The following is a 16929-nucleotide window of genomic DNA, read 5'->3' on the forward strand; positions in this document are numbered from 1 at the left end:
AAAAAAAAATCTCAGTTCCATTAAGAAGAAGAAAAAATCTCGGCACCTTTCGCACCGTCAATGCCTCACCTGGGACTGACTTCCGGTTCAGTCATCTGTCGCTTACGTTAGTCGAGTTTGGCGAAAACAAGAAGACTTAAAATCTGTTCTTTCTGTTTCGTGAGATGGAGAGGAATCAGGACGATGGTTCAACTTTCATTATTTCTTCACACGCTTCTCTCTTTTGAGTTCCTCAGTCACCGAAACTTGACGAAATGCAATCTTGTTTTTCTCTTGCTAAGCATGCAAGATGTTCGAAGAGTTTAATCGTAAAAGAAACTTTATTAGATAAATATACATCTTCCTTTGATATCAACAGATTATTGAAACTGTGGAAGCATTATTGATACCGCTTGGAAGACAAGTACTATTCGGCATTGAATATAATTGTTACTATACTCGGTTTATTTCCATCTGTCCACCCGCCTGTGGTGTTTGTGTATGGTAACACTACGTCCCGGGCTTTAGATAGTTACATTCAGCTTACGTTCAACAATAATAGCAATATCCTATTTCGAATATTAACGATGTAATTCGCATACAGTAAATAATTAAAACACTTTTCAGTTACAAATGTACACCCAGATATTCTTTTATTTACCTAAAACTTACATATTGCGTAACTATGTAAAGCCCGGGACGCAGTGTTACCATACGCAAAAACCACAGGCGGGTGGACAGATGAAAAAGAGAACAGAGTATAGTTAATATTAAGGAATTGCAAGTCTGAATTCGAAGCCCAGAATTTGAAAGAAAAAAAAACCTCCTACGAACGCCTTTTTTGTAAATAGATAATAGTCAAGTACCTGCAAGTAATGGAATCTTTTAAATTATGTGAAAATTTGAACTGGACGCTAACATCGCTTTAGTACAAAAAAAAAAAAAAGTAAAATGATTGCCATTATAGACGGTTTTTAGTGATTGCTAATAGCTTTAACGCAGGTTTTGAAAAATAATTATTAAAACAGAAATCTTTAGCTAGAACAATCGGGTACTTGAAAATGAAAGAATGGACCTTACAGTAGCAGATATTGAACAAGCAAAACTTCTCGAACTGTCTATCTTCTTCTGTGTAAAATTTTTGTCTAAAAATATTCCAAGTCAGAACTTCTGTCTGTCTGTCTGTCTGTCTGTCTGTCTGTCTGTCTCTCTCTCTCTCTCTCTCTCTCTTTGGTAGAGCCAAGCTCATAAGTATACTCAGAGTCAGAAGTTCTATTCTCTCTCTCTCTCTCTCTCCTCTTCTCTCTCTCTCTCTCTCGCTCTCTCGTCTCCTCTCTATAACTATACCTAATATATTATATATTATAGTAATATTATATATATATAATATAAGTATATAATATATATATATCAATATATATATATATATAGTCAATATATATATGACAATATATATAATATATGTCCATGTGTTCTATGTGACCTATGGAATGTGGAGAACAGTGAGAAGCAACGACCCGAGAGTAGCTGATGAATGAGTTTCTGGGGATGGCGTGAGATAAAAGTGCTTAGTTCGACAAGTCAATGCACGACAGTTTATGAACTCTTCTCGAAGTGCCTTTGTGAAACTGGATGCAACTAGTGTTGCGAGGCGCTAACGAACTGTGCGTTCATATGTGCGTGTGCGCCTCTTCCCTTAAATAGTTTCATACGCAAAGCTATGGGAAGACTTGCACAAAGATTCGTGGGAGGAAGGCAGAGCCACGATGGTGGTGCCTAAGTGTTTTTGGGAATAGTGAGTGAGATATTCCGGCTGCATGGGTGAGTTGAATTACTTTAGCCAAGTTGAATTACTTTAGCCAAAGGGATGGCTTGTTTGATATCTTGTAAGATGTTCCATTTTATTAACTTTGTCTTTAAACTTATGTTTGCTAACGAGTGTTTTTCTCGTGTCTTTGAAACAGACGGTTCTGGAATGGAGAGGGACAAAGAGTTCCCAGATGGGTGTAGACTTTTTGGTGACTAATGATTACTATCAGACATTGTACTATTCGGGTTTTTTAGAGTTAGTCTGTATGACTGGATTACTTGATTGATTGATTTACTTATTCATTGTTAATAAACGTTAATGTTATGATGCGACTCTCTCATTTTCATTACCTGTTAGAATGGAGAGAAAGAGGTGGAGAGAGAGAGAGGTGTCGGTGCTAGAGAGAGAGAGAGAGAGATTCCTTGGAGGGAGAGAGAGAGAGAGGGATTGCCGAGAGAGAGAGAGAGAGAGAGAGAGAGAAGCTATGTGTAATACTGTGTGTTGGTTTGCCTTCCGCTCGTGTCACACGCTTACCTAATGAATAATGGGGGGGGGGAATCCCCCCATTACATACATATATATATATATATATATATATATATATATATATATATATATATATATATATATATATATTTATATATATATATATATATATATATATATATATATATATATATATATATATATATATATATATATATATATATATCTATATATATATATATATATATATCTGTAGGTAGAGTCAAACTTATAAAAAGAATGAGGCGAAGCCCTTCCATAGCACCGAACTTTTTCTGTGAAGGAGAACTCTTACCTCATCCTCTTTTTATAAAAGAAATATAAGAGGATTACCTCAGTGGAAGTCTCTTGCCCCCCGCCCCCTACACCTCCCCCCATCCTAAGCGTTTCATATTTTATTCAATTTTTTTTTCGCAGTAACCTTTGCAACTTATTCGTAACATGAATAAAAAGCCAAATATATTTCTTCTGGGGTCTGTTACGTATCCTACCATACCTGCTGAGAGGTTTTTGGTCCGATCTTGAAATACGATATGTATATAAGTTATCTATATGAGGTTTGAATAAAAAGGTAATATTTATAAATATAAAATACTTGCGTAAAAATCATATTTTCTCTTTCCTATATAATCGGACAGTCACTGATACCTTAGGCATTAATAATATATCTAAAACTAGATAAACCGAAAGTGTTTCTGTTACTTCCTTTATGCTGATAATCATTGTAAACATATCTTGGTCATTGGCTGCGCTTTACATAAATTTAACGATGAAATAAACTATGCTATAGTTGAAAATAGAAACCCACAAGATTACTGAGTATAACTTGTTTACTTGTAAGTATTGACAGTATTTTTCTTAAAACTCGATTACTCACGGGTCCTATCTGTGGCCCTTTCTCAAGAGATGTGAAGGCGGTCAGACTGGGCCAAGACCCAGTAGTCTCCTGGAACTTCTCAAGATTTAAGAAAAAATATGTAAATATTTATGAGTCAACAAGTTATACTCAGCAATCATGTGGGTTTCTTTTCCCATCTGCAGAAGAAAACTGAAAGATTTTTTTTTCAAGTTATATTATGTTAAATAATATCGGCACGAATCTTCAGAAAATTAGGCCTACGCATTATGACCCATCTGGTGGCATCTGGAATAAGGCCCAGGCCTCAGTTTAATAGAACCTGTTACACATAGGTTTAAGGGATCTTATTGGTTGAATTTTTGGCAAATTGTGGTATCATAGCGGGCTATTTGTCCTTTCTAACCAAAAAGATTGGTCGAACATGGAAGAGAATGCTTATATTGGATTAAAGGTTTATGTCATGCCGTCTCTCACCTCAAATACTTTCTCGCGCTGAAGTATTCGTTGGTTTGGAGATAACATCAACCCACCTCGACTCCGGTAGTGTAAGTAGCGCTTTTGACAACATGTAGCATTTACATAAGTCATATCACATTACCATGATTCATATACATATATCGAGCTACAATGTCCTTTAATATCTAATTCGCTCTACCTCGGAATTAATATATTAAAGGACATTGTAGCTCGATATATGTATATGAATCACGGTAATGTGATATGACTTATGTAAATGCTACGTGCTGTCAAAAGCGCTACTTACACTACCGGAGTCGAGGCGGGTTGATGTTGTCTCCAAACCAACGAATACTTCAGCGCGAGAATGTATTTGAGGTGAGAGACGGCATAAACCTTTAAGCCTCTCACGGTGGTGGGGTGGTATAGCTTCCCTGACGTGCCTGGATTTTAGTGTACCTGCGTTCGCGCCCAAGTACAGGTAAATCTATTATCGAGAAAAAATTCCCCTTTGGTTAAGCATATATGAAAATATATTAATTCCGAGGTAGAGCGAATTAGATATTAAAGGACATGTAGCGGATATATGTATGATATATATTATACATATATATATATATATATAGTATATATATATATATATATATATCCTAATTAATAAGTATAATATCCGTTCGACCGTTTGCTCATATAATTCACAAGCTTCTATTTTTCCTTTATATGTATTGGCAGCCCTGGTTGTTGGCAGCCCTGGTTGCAGATAAACACACTGTGAAGATGGTCTGGGTATTTTCGTAAAATTTCAAGAGAACTAGATTGAGTGCTGCTGACGTGATTGTGCTAAAAGACGCGTTAATGTGTGGTGCTTATGTACGAGGCCAGAAGTGAATTCAGTGTATGTTGGACTCAGTTTTATTTTAAGATAAATAAAGGCTGAACGGTGGAGAATCCCCCTTTCAAGTTCACTTCCATTTTTGCGCATGCGCACTAGGCCCTAGCAACCCACAGCGTCCATAGCAACGAAGGACAACGAAGACGTCTTGGTGACAGCTGTCAAATAAACCGGTAACGCCCACATCCACCTTGCCTGTATCATGAGGACTTTAAATGATCTCAAGAAACTACAGCGTTCGCAGCTGAAAGGTATTAATAAAGATGAACTGATAGAGGCTATTTTAACTTCTGCTGTTGCTGATGGAGATATCCATGAGAAATTAACAACAATCGTGAATGATTTGGCGGAGCTGAAATTGTCTCTTGTTTCTTCTGATGCAAATGTGAATTCCAAGATTACTGAGATGCAACAGAAAATAGATAAGCAGTCAGAAATAATTATAGCACAGCAATTATTTTTGGAGAAATTGGATCGTAGGGAGAGGGAGAAGAATTTAGTCCTTCTTGGCGTTCCAGATGAACGGGTAGCCCTGGAGGGGTTGAATGATGAAGATTCTAAGATCCAGAAGATATTTGACATTCTTCAGGTGACTACTCCGATTCTATCTCATAGGAGGTTGGGAACTCGTAATGAGGATAATACTCGATCCCGACCTATCCTTGTCACATTGGGCTCGAGAGCAGAAAGGGATGCCATAGTTGAAAAGGGAAAAGCTTTAAAACAATGCCAAGACCCATTCAAGAAGATTTTTGTTAAAAAGGATACCCACCCAGCTGTCAGGATGGAATGGAAAAGACTGCATGAAGCCGAAAAGAGAGAGAAAGAGAAGCCAGAAAATCAGGGATGTGCAATTAGGATGGACTACAGGGAGAGAAAGCTTTATAAAGATGATGTGGTGATTGATTCATGGAATCCTCACCCTTTTTAGGTAGCCCACGGAAACATCTTAAAATAATCTCATGGAACGTTAATGGTGTTAGGACCAAGATTGAGAAAACTTTTGTAGAGAATTTATTATTGGATTATGATATAATTTGCCTTAACGAAGTAAAAACCTCGTCATCAATTAATTTCCCTGGTTATGTATCTTGTATTAGTCGTAATAGGAATGCAGAACACCGCGGAGGTACATGTGTTTTGATCCGTAGATGTCTTATTTCTTATGTTGTGATTGAAGATATAAGTATTAGTGATCAGGTGTGGCTCACAATTAGTTGTGTGCCGAATGTGTTATTTGGTTTTTGTTATGTCCCCCCATCTGATTCACCTTATTTTGACATGTCATTACTTAGTAAAATACAGGAGAAAGTTAAGTCTTATGTAGGTGGTTGTGTGGTAATGGGTGATTTAAACGCTCGTTTTGGTGTCGGTGTCCGTGACTTGCCGGTGAGAGGGGATCTACCCAGCTATTCTTACCCTGCTATCCTGGACGCCGTACCTAACCCTAATGACAATGGGAGGATGTTACTCGGGATTTGTGTGGATGAAAAACTTTTGGTTGTTAACAATCTTCAAACGTCTTGCAGGCAATTCAAGGGAGGTCTTACTTATAGGCAGGGACCAACTTGTGGGGGTAACCTGAGCTTGATTCTTGTTTGATATCTCATGAGTACATACACATTGTTAAGAGTTTCGATGTAATCCAGGATTTAAGATTACCTTCTAATCATGCACCATTATCCTTAGCCTTTATATGCCCTGGCCTCGATTTAACTCATATAAAAGAAAGAGCGTCTCAGCTCGGTGGTCATGCAGTGTTGCAAAGTAAAGCTACTAATAAATATGTGACTCCGCCTATAATGGCAGAACAAATGAATCAAGAATTGTTTGTCAGTGAGTTAGCGAAACATAGAGAACCTACTTTTGATGGAAGTATTGACAATTTTGAAGGTAATCTGGGTACTATATTCTACGAGTGCGCAAGTAAATCGGTAGTTAGGAGGCCTGCACCTGGTGTTGATGTTACTGTAAATAGGTGGGAACGCCTTTTAAGTGAGAATGATAGTGCTACAATTTGGCGTGCTATTAATTGGCGTGGAGAGTTAAATGCCAATTCAACTGACTTTGGTAATGCTTCTTCACCATCAGATCAGGAATTTGTTGAACACTTCACACAGCTGTATGACCACTCGGGGGATACGATTGAGAATCTTGATGGCTTACAAACTGATATATATGTACCCATTTTGGATGATCCTATTTCATACCATGAAGTACAATCACAAATCAAGCGTTTGAAGAGTGGGAAAGCGAGCGGACCTGATGGAGTGCCCCCTGGATTATATAAAATGTTACCTGTGTCTTGGATTTTATGTATAGTAGCCTTGTTTAACAATATATTTATGTCCTCATTGTATCCTGTATCGTGGATTAATGCAAAGTTGTTTACTGTCTTTAAACGTGGTTCAAGGTTATTGGTTAAAAATTATCGGGCGATAAATGTGATAAACTCAATAGCTAAATTGTATGATGCAGTTCTGTGTGCCCGACTCTCTCTTTGGTTTACTCCATGCAGGGAGCAGGCGGGGTCGCAGAGGGGAAGGGGGTGTTTGGAGCATATCATATCTTTACGATTGTTGATTGACCTTGCGAAGAGGAAAAAATTCAAACTTTTTTGTGACATTTATTGATTTCCAACAAGCTTATGACAGAGTACCAGGGCGTACTTTATTTTTGATATTGAAAAGACTGGGTTGTGGATCTGTAATGATAGTAGCACTTATTTCTATGTACAAAATTACCAATAGTATTGTTGGGACAACTCTAATTGCTTCGACAATTGGTGTTCGCCAGGGGTCACCAACCTCATGTCTATTGTTTGTCATTTTTGTGGACGATCTTATAAGATTAATTAAAAATAATTGTGGTATTGATGGGTTTTTGGGTTGGTTACACGTCCTTGTCCTTATGGATGACACGATATTCCTTTCAACAACCAGGCGTGGTATGATGGAAAAGTTAAATTTACTCAATCAGTTTTGTAGCTCTCATGGAATGAAAATAAATAGTAATAAGACTAAATTTTTTGTGATAAATGGCAATGGACGCGATAACGAGCCAATGGTTGTAGGGAGTATTGTTGTTGATCTCTGCGAGCAATATGTATATTTAGGGATGTATTTTTACTGGCTGATGGTTTATTTTTGTCTCTTCTTTCTTTTATATTTTTATTCTTTTTTTTATTCTTAATTTCTTTTTTTTTTTTGTTTTTTATTATTTTTTGTTTTCTTTTTTCACTTTTTTTGGTTATTTCTTTTTTTTGGTTTTATTCTTTTTTTTTCTTTTTTCTTTTTTTGCTTTTTGGTTTCTTTTTGTTTATTTTCGTGTTTTTTCCTCTTTTTTCTTTTTGACTTTCAATTTTTTTTTTTTTTATTATTTTCTGTGTTTTATTTTTTTTTTTATTCGTTTTTTTTCTATATCACATCAGTGAAAGCAGAGCACAAACTAGAATGTGTCATGTTTTAAAATTTATTTCATTCTTGAATAAAAATAATGATGTTCCTTTCTATATCAAGAAAAGGGGTTTTCATTCGGCTTTGTTACCAGCATTAATATATGGAAATGAATCTTGGATTAACGGTGATTTGAGACCCATGGAAAAATTATATTTATGATGCATAAAACAACTGTTAGGTGTAAGGAAAACCACTACAAATTCGCTTTGCTTAGTCGAACTTGGTCTTGTTGATTTTCGTTCACTGGTTAGGTCAAAGCAGAGAAAGTTTTTCGCTAAAGCTTGGGTGGAGCGTGGTACAATGGGAGACGATCCGCTGGGCCATGTAATTAATCTAATTTTGCAATTTAATACCCCTACCTCACGTTATATCAGAGACTTGTTAGATAATGATATTGACGATGTAATGCAAGCATCTGAAAGACTGAAACATGAAGTAACTACCTCAAACTCAGGTAGATTAACTTTCTATAAAACATCAATTCAGAATTTAACGTTCATGACATTTATAGTAAAAAAACTAATGTAAATGAGTTGGAGAGAATGGAGTGGACAAGATTAAGACTGAGTTCCCATTCTCTTGCTATTGAGGTTGGCCGTTGGAACAGAAGAGGGAGGGGCTGGTTACCTGTAGAGGAGAGGTTGTGTGTGTGTGGCCAAATACAAACTGAGCAACATGTAATCGAAGCATGCCCCAGGACCTACCAGATTCGGACCCAATTTGATATCTCATCAATGAGCGACTTGATGGTAGAAAGATCAGACTATGCAAATGTTTGTCATATCGCAAGCTTAATTTTGAAGGTTTTCAAATAATAAGATGCAAACTCTCTCATTGTGCCTCGCCCAGCTGACTTCATTTTGTGTTACAATTTTAACGCATTTCCAGTCTAATCTGAATGTGTGATGTTTATTAGTCTATTGTATATTTTTGTTGCTATGTGATATAGAATTGGATATTCTAAACAGCTCTCGATATGATCTCTTTTGTGTTATTTAAAAAATTTATATTAATTATTGTTGCCATTTGTTTTGAATACAGTTCTTTTTAATTTTCTTTTCCTTTTTAGGAAATGTAACTTGTGAAATGAGTTTATGTATTTGGACCGTTGTGTTATTTTATAATATTGTATTTGATGTTTCTGTGGAGAATGGTCAATAAAATATCTATCTATCTATCTATCTATCTATTTGGTCAGTTTCATTCACGGGTGTTTCGCTTATATATATTTTTCATTACTATGATGCTCATCTGTTTCGCGGTACATACGTAGGTTCTCCAGGTAGTTCTGGATTTACCGCTTCCAGTTAGTCTCTTAATATGCTCATTGTTGGGGGTTTGGCAAATTTTACAGATACTGTTCTTTAAAGGCATGAAGAAAAATATACATTACGAAAAAAGTTTTAAATTACTCTAGTATTGGTATGAATTTATTTAAAAACCCATCGAGCTTTAACGTAAAGGGAATATTGATATACGTAATTGGAGAAAATTAATGATATTTTATATAAAAGAGACGGACCAACTAAACGTTCTTTTACCATAAGAAAAATGAATTTAATATTTTGATCAGAAAAATATTTGCAAGAGAAAGAATTTTCATGGTTGCATGAACTGGTTTTAGAAGACCATCAGTTAACGCAATTACAGGGATGTTAGAATTTTTTTTATTTATTTATTTGTATATCCTGCTCTACAGTTCTCCCATCAACAATTGATGAAATTCATTTGTAGTAAATACTTTTCCTCACATTACAGTTAAAAACTAAAAAAAAAAATAAAAAAAAATCCTATGCAGTGCCGAAGCAATGTAGGTCAGTGGTGTTGAAAATCTATGAGGACAGAACTGGGGGACTGACTCACTGTCCTGCAAAGCATAGATTGATGTTTCTGTTTTTGTCATGGCGCAATTTTCTCTTCGAAAATGGTTTTCGTTTCCATATACAGTCCCTGTCATTTTCTGGTGATGGCGTCGGGTATAGAAACAGATGGGGTAGTACAGGGGATTTTTTTTTTTTTTGTCAATTTATGTTATTTTTTTTTATTTACTTTTGGTCATGTTGAACATCACCAATAGGATTTTATGAAAATAATCAATTGGATGAGATAATTAATTGTGTAATTCTCTCTCTATCTCTCTCTCTCTCTCTCTCTCTCTCACACACACACACACACACACACAAAACATGGGCATGAAGTTAGCAACTTAATTATAAAAGAAAAATGCTATTGCACATTATCTTGGATATCGTTCATCATAAAGGTCGAGGTAACGACCAATCTTTTTAACACTGTTTGTTCTGTTAAACAATTAATCTTTCGTTTCATTCCCTGAAAAAGAAAAAAAAACTGCAGTTGTTCAAATTACTTCACTAAAATAGTTCCCTGGGAACAGTAAAGCAAAATAAAATACTAAATGTTATTGGATAAGCTATATTTTTATACATAATTTACATAATTTTCAGATAAAACCATAAACGTTTGTAAAAATAGAACACGAAGATTTTTCGCCCTAATGGAACTCACAATATTAAAACAAGATAAAATTCTAATCGTTGTTATATCCGTTATATTTTTATATTTACATTTTACATAATTTTCTAATCAAGCAATAAACGTTTGTAAAATTAAAACACGTAGATATTTCGCCCTAATGGAACTCACAACATTAAAACAAGATAAAATTATATAAGTTGTTATATCCGTTGTATTTTTATATTTACATTTTACATAATTTTCAAATCAAACAATAAACGTTTGTAAAATTAGAACACGAGGTAAATTCGTTTAGAGTTACTTGCACGAACAGCCTTTTTCTGTTAAACGTTTGCGTTGGAGTAAAAGACAGTGAGGTCATCGACCTTAAACTTTTGACGTCAAGAAGACATAAATGATCACCAACTTCTTTCCCACCTTGAAATGGACGAGGGAAGGTGCCACAACCCCCTTCTTCATTTATTTTATAAGAGAGAGAGAGAGAGAGACTGATCCTGTTACTCTGCTATTGTACAGCTTTGAGAATAATATGCATAAAAAGAAGCTGGTAGTAGACTACCTTCGCTGATCTCCTAAAGGTTCTTGAAACTTTTATGATTCACTGTTCAACGCTTCAGTGGAGTGATCGGTATGGTCTTGACCTGCCACCTCGGTGGCCGCGAGTTCGATTCACGGGCATTCCATTAAGGGGTTAGAGATGTGTATTTCTGGTGATAGAAGTTCACTCTCGACGTGGTTCGGAAGTCACGTAAAGCCGTTGGTCCCGTTGCTGAATAACCACTGGTTCCATGCAACGTAAAAACACCATACAAACAAACACTGTTCCAGGAGTTATCGTAAATAGATTGACGAATCATCGAAATTTGACATTACGTGGATTATATGAGCGATGGAAGACCTGTAAGTCTCTCTCCGCTGGGGGAAAAAATCAATAACCCTTGATTTTCTGTTATTAAGTAATACCCTTCATTAGTCAGTAATTGCTTCACAATTCAGCTGATACTCCGATCTGGAATAGATTGCTGATTGATATTGCCTTCTTCCAGGATTAATTCTTGCTTTCTTCGTTGTTGATACATCTTCTAAAAGACATAAAAGAAATCTCACAGTATTCAAATACAGTAAACTGTTTGATATAATAGAATCCTCTCTGAGTACGTAAACATCATATATACTATATAAGTAACGGTAAAACTATATTTTATTTTCATATGATTTTGAATATGCATGACGACACAATACTTTGAAAGATGTCTTCGTGCTAGAGGATATTTTGCAAATGAGTAAGCAGGTAACATAAGGTGACAAAATATGTTACTTTTATTGCGTCGTTATGCTGAATTATATAGGGGAAGTAAGTTAAAAAAGGAAATATAATGGATATCAAAAGTATTATCTAACAAAACTTTTTATATAATGCTTGTGTTAAAAAAATATTGCATAAGGAAAACGCTACATACTTGAAAGGGTTACTTTTAAAACATGAAAATAATTCCACAGTGTGATGCTCTCATGTTTGTCAGTAAATGCAGTAAAGCTCTGTAAATGGATTATATTGCAAATTGAATGGACAGTGGCTGACTTCATTTGCTGGCTTTTGCAACGTTAAAATCTTTGCAGCATGGCCGCATTTTTGTAGAAATATTTAGGAAAACCACTTCGAAATATTTTAGCAAGATCAGATTTTATGTGGAAGACAGACTTCCTTAAAAGGGTTAGACTCGCCACTGGATGATTTTGATGAGTTTAAAATTTATAATACCTTCATTCAGAGATGAATAAAAATGAATGTCCGTGAACAGGATTATTCCGAAAATGTATGGGTATGTAATGGGGGTTGGGGGGCGGTCCTCAGGTAGGTCACAGACGAAAAAAGAGCATGTGGAAGAGAGGACGTGGACAACTGTAGGAGCTTCGTTAAAAGCATCAGAAACACTTGAAATCGTGTATGTCAGTAATTAATAGCTTCGGAAGATATTTCATAAGTATCGTGTGAAATTGAATGCGCTGCATATAATGTACTTCTTCGCGTTCATTGGCATTTGCTATAAACCCTTAATTTTAGAGTAATTCCAAATTGATTACGAGTTTTGTTCCGTTTAGTTAATAACGAATTATGAATGTGAATCTACTTTCGTGAGTACCTTATCCCCGATCTTTTCAAAATTTCTACCCCTGGCTCACTTTAATCAAGAACATAATGAGTTTTAATAATGTAAACCAGTGTGTTCCCCCGTATTTCGATTAACAAAGGTAAATTATTTCTTATTGAGGTCGGCAAGAGGCAATCATTTCATGTACAGTTAAATCAACGATATAAATTTTGTAAGGGAAAAAATGAAACATTAAAAAAAAGATCGAAGTAAAATAAAAATAATTATCATTATTATAAACACTGTCTTTTTTACTTCAGCAACTGTGTTGATATTCCCGATTTATCATCTTTTATCATGTTATCTCGTGTATGTAGATTGTGTATGGTATTGTCTATACCTTTTGTATTCTATCTATATATATATATATATATATATATATATATATATATATATATATATATGGCCTTGAGCTGAAATAAAATTGATTATTATCATTAGTTATTATAATTGTTATTATTACTTATTATTATTATTATTATTATTATTATTTATTATTATTATTATTATTATATTTAAAGAGACTCATGTTCCTTCATCGGTGTCCTATTTGTACCAGTTAAATGATTTTCCACTAAATTCTATGAATGTCATATATCATATAGTATCCATAGTTTCTGGATAGTACTAGATAAAATAATAGTTAATATTTAGAACATTTATTGTCTTGAACACGCTTATCTAAATCTCCTGGGTAAAAAGTTATGCTAAATATCCTCAGCAATTGTTTATGGAAATAATCATACAAATACTGTTATTTCATCCTCTAATTTTGGCATCTTTTACACAAATGGTTCGCATTTGTTTGAAAACATCTAAAACATTCACAAATCTCTACTGGCTGTGATTAGTATTTTGCCATAGAAATACTCTCGAGAGAGCTCACCTAGGCAGGGTGTATGTTTCACCACTCCTGAAAGACGTATCCCTCAGGAGAGGTGGAACAGAGAACCTACCCATATAAACTCTCGAGGAAGACTGAGAGTTTCCAGTCCTGCGATTGGCTTATCCACAGCCAATCAGGAGCGTCGTAAGGGCCTGGCCTAGACATCAAATGCACGGTTGATGTGAATCTACTATAGTAATACGTATGGACATTGAATTAAAGAAAGGGGTAAGATTAGGACATTCATACATTATGCACTTTTATTAACAACTAAACACTTTAAGAAAAAGGCAGCACTTTCATTAAATACAAAGTAAATAAAGGATAAAAGCGAAACGAAAGTCATACATAACCCGCAACGCTCCAGAGCGGAAAGGCCTCGGAATGTGCTTTCCTAACCAAACATACAAAATACCAATTTGCCATAACCTTCCGGTTGAATATTTCGAAAGATTTCTCTCGTATATATATACTTCACTTATTCGCAGAAGGAGGAAGAAGGAGGAAGGAGGGAACAACTTGCAGGAAAGGAAAGAGGAAACTAACGTGCACAGGGAATCATGGCTTCAAGGTTGGGTTGAGTAAGAATGAATGAGCTTTGGATTTCAAACATTATGAGAATTAACATTAGTAACTTTCAAGATTAGAATTCAAACATAGCTAGATCATGAAAAAAGAACACTCTTTTCTCTACCATTATTTTCATGTTCTTAACAGGGAATCATAGCTAAAAGCGTGGTTGAAGGAGAATAAATGAACTTGTGATATCAGAAATTACGAGAATTAGCATTAATAACTTCAGGGTTAGAATTCAGATATACCTTGAGTATGAAAAAAAAAAGAACGTTCTTTTCTTTGTCCTTAACATACATATGATCAGAGAATTGGGTTGAGCTCAGAGAGATGGTACCGGAAAGAGACATATGTCGTAGAATTCATTGAGGCCCTATTATGCATCCCGTGGGAGCCCGAGGATTAAGTAAGTTAAGTAACATATAAATTTCATGTTCTTAAAAAAAATTTTGTCATCATGCGATGCCATTTTTGGCTGGTTCCATTAAAATTAAAAGAGACATATGTCGTAGAATTCATTGAGGCCCTATTATGCATCCCGTGGGTGCCAGAGGATTAAATAAGTTCAGTAAGTAACATGTAAATTTCATATTCTTAAAAAAACGTTGTCACCATGCGATGTTATTTTTGGCTAGTTTCATTCAATTTTTTTTTAACCATCATAAGTCCTTTGCAGCCTTAAATGTGATTGCATTAGATAACCAGGCATTCAGTGCCTGAGAATCCAAGCAATGAATGAGGAAGTGTTCACTATATGTCAAGACTGAATAAAGTCGATAATTATTAAATGCAATGAAGAAAGTCGGTGTCTAGTTACTATGTAGGATATTGTTCAAAAACTGACAGATATGAGGATGCAAAGTGATGAGTGACCCAAAGGAAAAATGTCTGAAGTCTTTCCCTCCCCTGCGTCTCCTGTTGTTATTATTCCAAGTCGCAACTTTCGACTTGCAGCTGTCTCTCTAAGTTTCTGCTCCTCGTAGACTTTTTATGAAGTGTTGGAATTCCATGTCAGGCAAAATTATCGTCAGGACGCGATAGGGTGAAGGTGGTACCGAATGCAGAAGAAGTCTCATGGGGAGGGTGGCGTCTGTCAAGTGGGTGAGTTGGCTGTTTTTAAAGGAACCATAAGGAGAGAGATGACGTTTTCGAAACGGTGAGGGTTGTGGACATTTGTATCATCTGTTTTCCTTCCTGTCTTGTTTATATAATAAACAGAAGTTGGGTTGTGGATGTTTGAATCATCTGTTTTCCTCGTGTCGTCTGTATTTATGGACTTTAAAGCATATTTCCTTTCATAGAATAAAATTTAAACTTCCGTGATATTCATGTTACTTTTAAAATACTCAGATTCATTTCTTGAGTACCTCTTGTCCCTATTTTTTGAAAGCTAATCTTTAACTCCTGATCTTTTCTTTCCCGTCCCATTAGAATCTACCTCTCTTTATCTTTCAACTATTTGTAGTGCCTACTTCAATGCTATCTGGAAAAAGATATTTACTCATTCTTTTTCCCTGACGTTTTTCTTTCCACAAAAGCTCTTCCCACCCTCTCTCTCTCTCTCTCTTATCAGCTACCCACATTAGACGAGCGATCACATAAAGTGGTTTTCCTTATTGATAAAGACACTTTGAATTGTACTATATTGCGAGGAAGGCTTCAGTGCTCGAGACTACGACCTAATTAAGCGTAGTTGTCGCCACAAAGGAATCTGACTACAATTCTCTGGCTCATTTTAGCTTGGTTATTCTGGCCTCGATGTCCTGGTCATCGTTGCAAAGGTATCTCGGTCCGTTGACCTATCCGTTTATTCATTGTCTTATTTGATTCTTGCTTACTGGCCACTTTCCTTTATATTCATTTGTTTATCTTCTCTATTATTTGCCCTTCTGTCGAATATTATCCAAAGATAAAGGGATTCTTGAAGTCCCCCTCCTTCCCTCAGTCAGATTTATTTCGTAATTGATAAAAATCTCTTTCATTTTGGAAGCGGTTAGGGTGAGGGGGGGGGAGGGATCGGGTAAAGCGCAATAAATGTTTAAATTGCAAGATTAAACAGACTGACAACGTGATAGGTACAAAGAGAAATACATATACATAAATAGACAAAGAAAGATAAATAGTTCATTTCAGTTCATCTTTATTTCATATCAGGTGCACATTTTAGATACAAAGTCATAAGGAAACACATAGAAGCTATGAAAGAAAGAAAATGAGACATAGATAGATTGGTAGACAGACGATGTGAGATACAAATAATTTTGTGTTCAATGTCAGGGCTCTTCCTCTGATGGATAGAAATGAAATGAAATCACGAATCCATATTTCGAGTACTGATTACAGTTGATATCTTTAGATTGAAAAGGGACCAAGAATTCTCCATTGAAATTCATGTAGATGATTGTAGCTTTTGGATCTATAGGAAATACTGTTTGATGCAAAGCAAATTCTAAATCATCTATTATCTATCTATCTATCTATCTATCTATCTATCTATCTATCTATCTATCTATCTTGCATGGCTTTTACGTGTTTCCTTATGACTTTGTATCCAGAATATGGATCTGAGATATAAAATAAAGATGAGCTGAACTAAAATGAGCTATTTATGTATATCTATGTCTATTTATGTTTCTCTCTTTTATATCTATCACGCTGCCAGTCTGTTTAATCTTGCAATTTTAACATTCATTGTCCTCCTTGACCCGATACCTTTATCCCCTCACCCTAACCGCTTCCAAAATGAAATAGAATTTTATCAATTACGTAATACATCTGGCCGAGGGAAAGAGGGGAATTCAAGAATCCTTTTATCTCTGGGTGAAATACAACAGAAGGGGAA

Source organism: Macrobrachium nipponense, chromosome 10, assembly GCF_015104395.2.
Source record: "Macrobrachium nipponense isolate FS-2020 chromosome 10, ASM1510439v2, whole genome shotgun sequence".
NCBI classification, from domain to species: Eukaryota; Metazoa; Arthropoda; class Malacostraca; order Decapoda; family Palaemonidae; genus Macrobrachium; species Macrobrachium nipponense.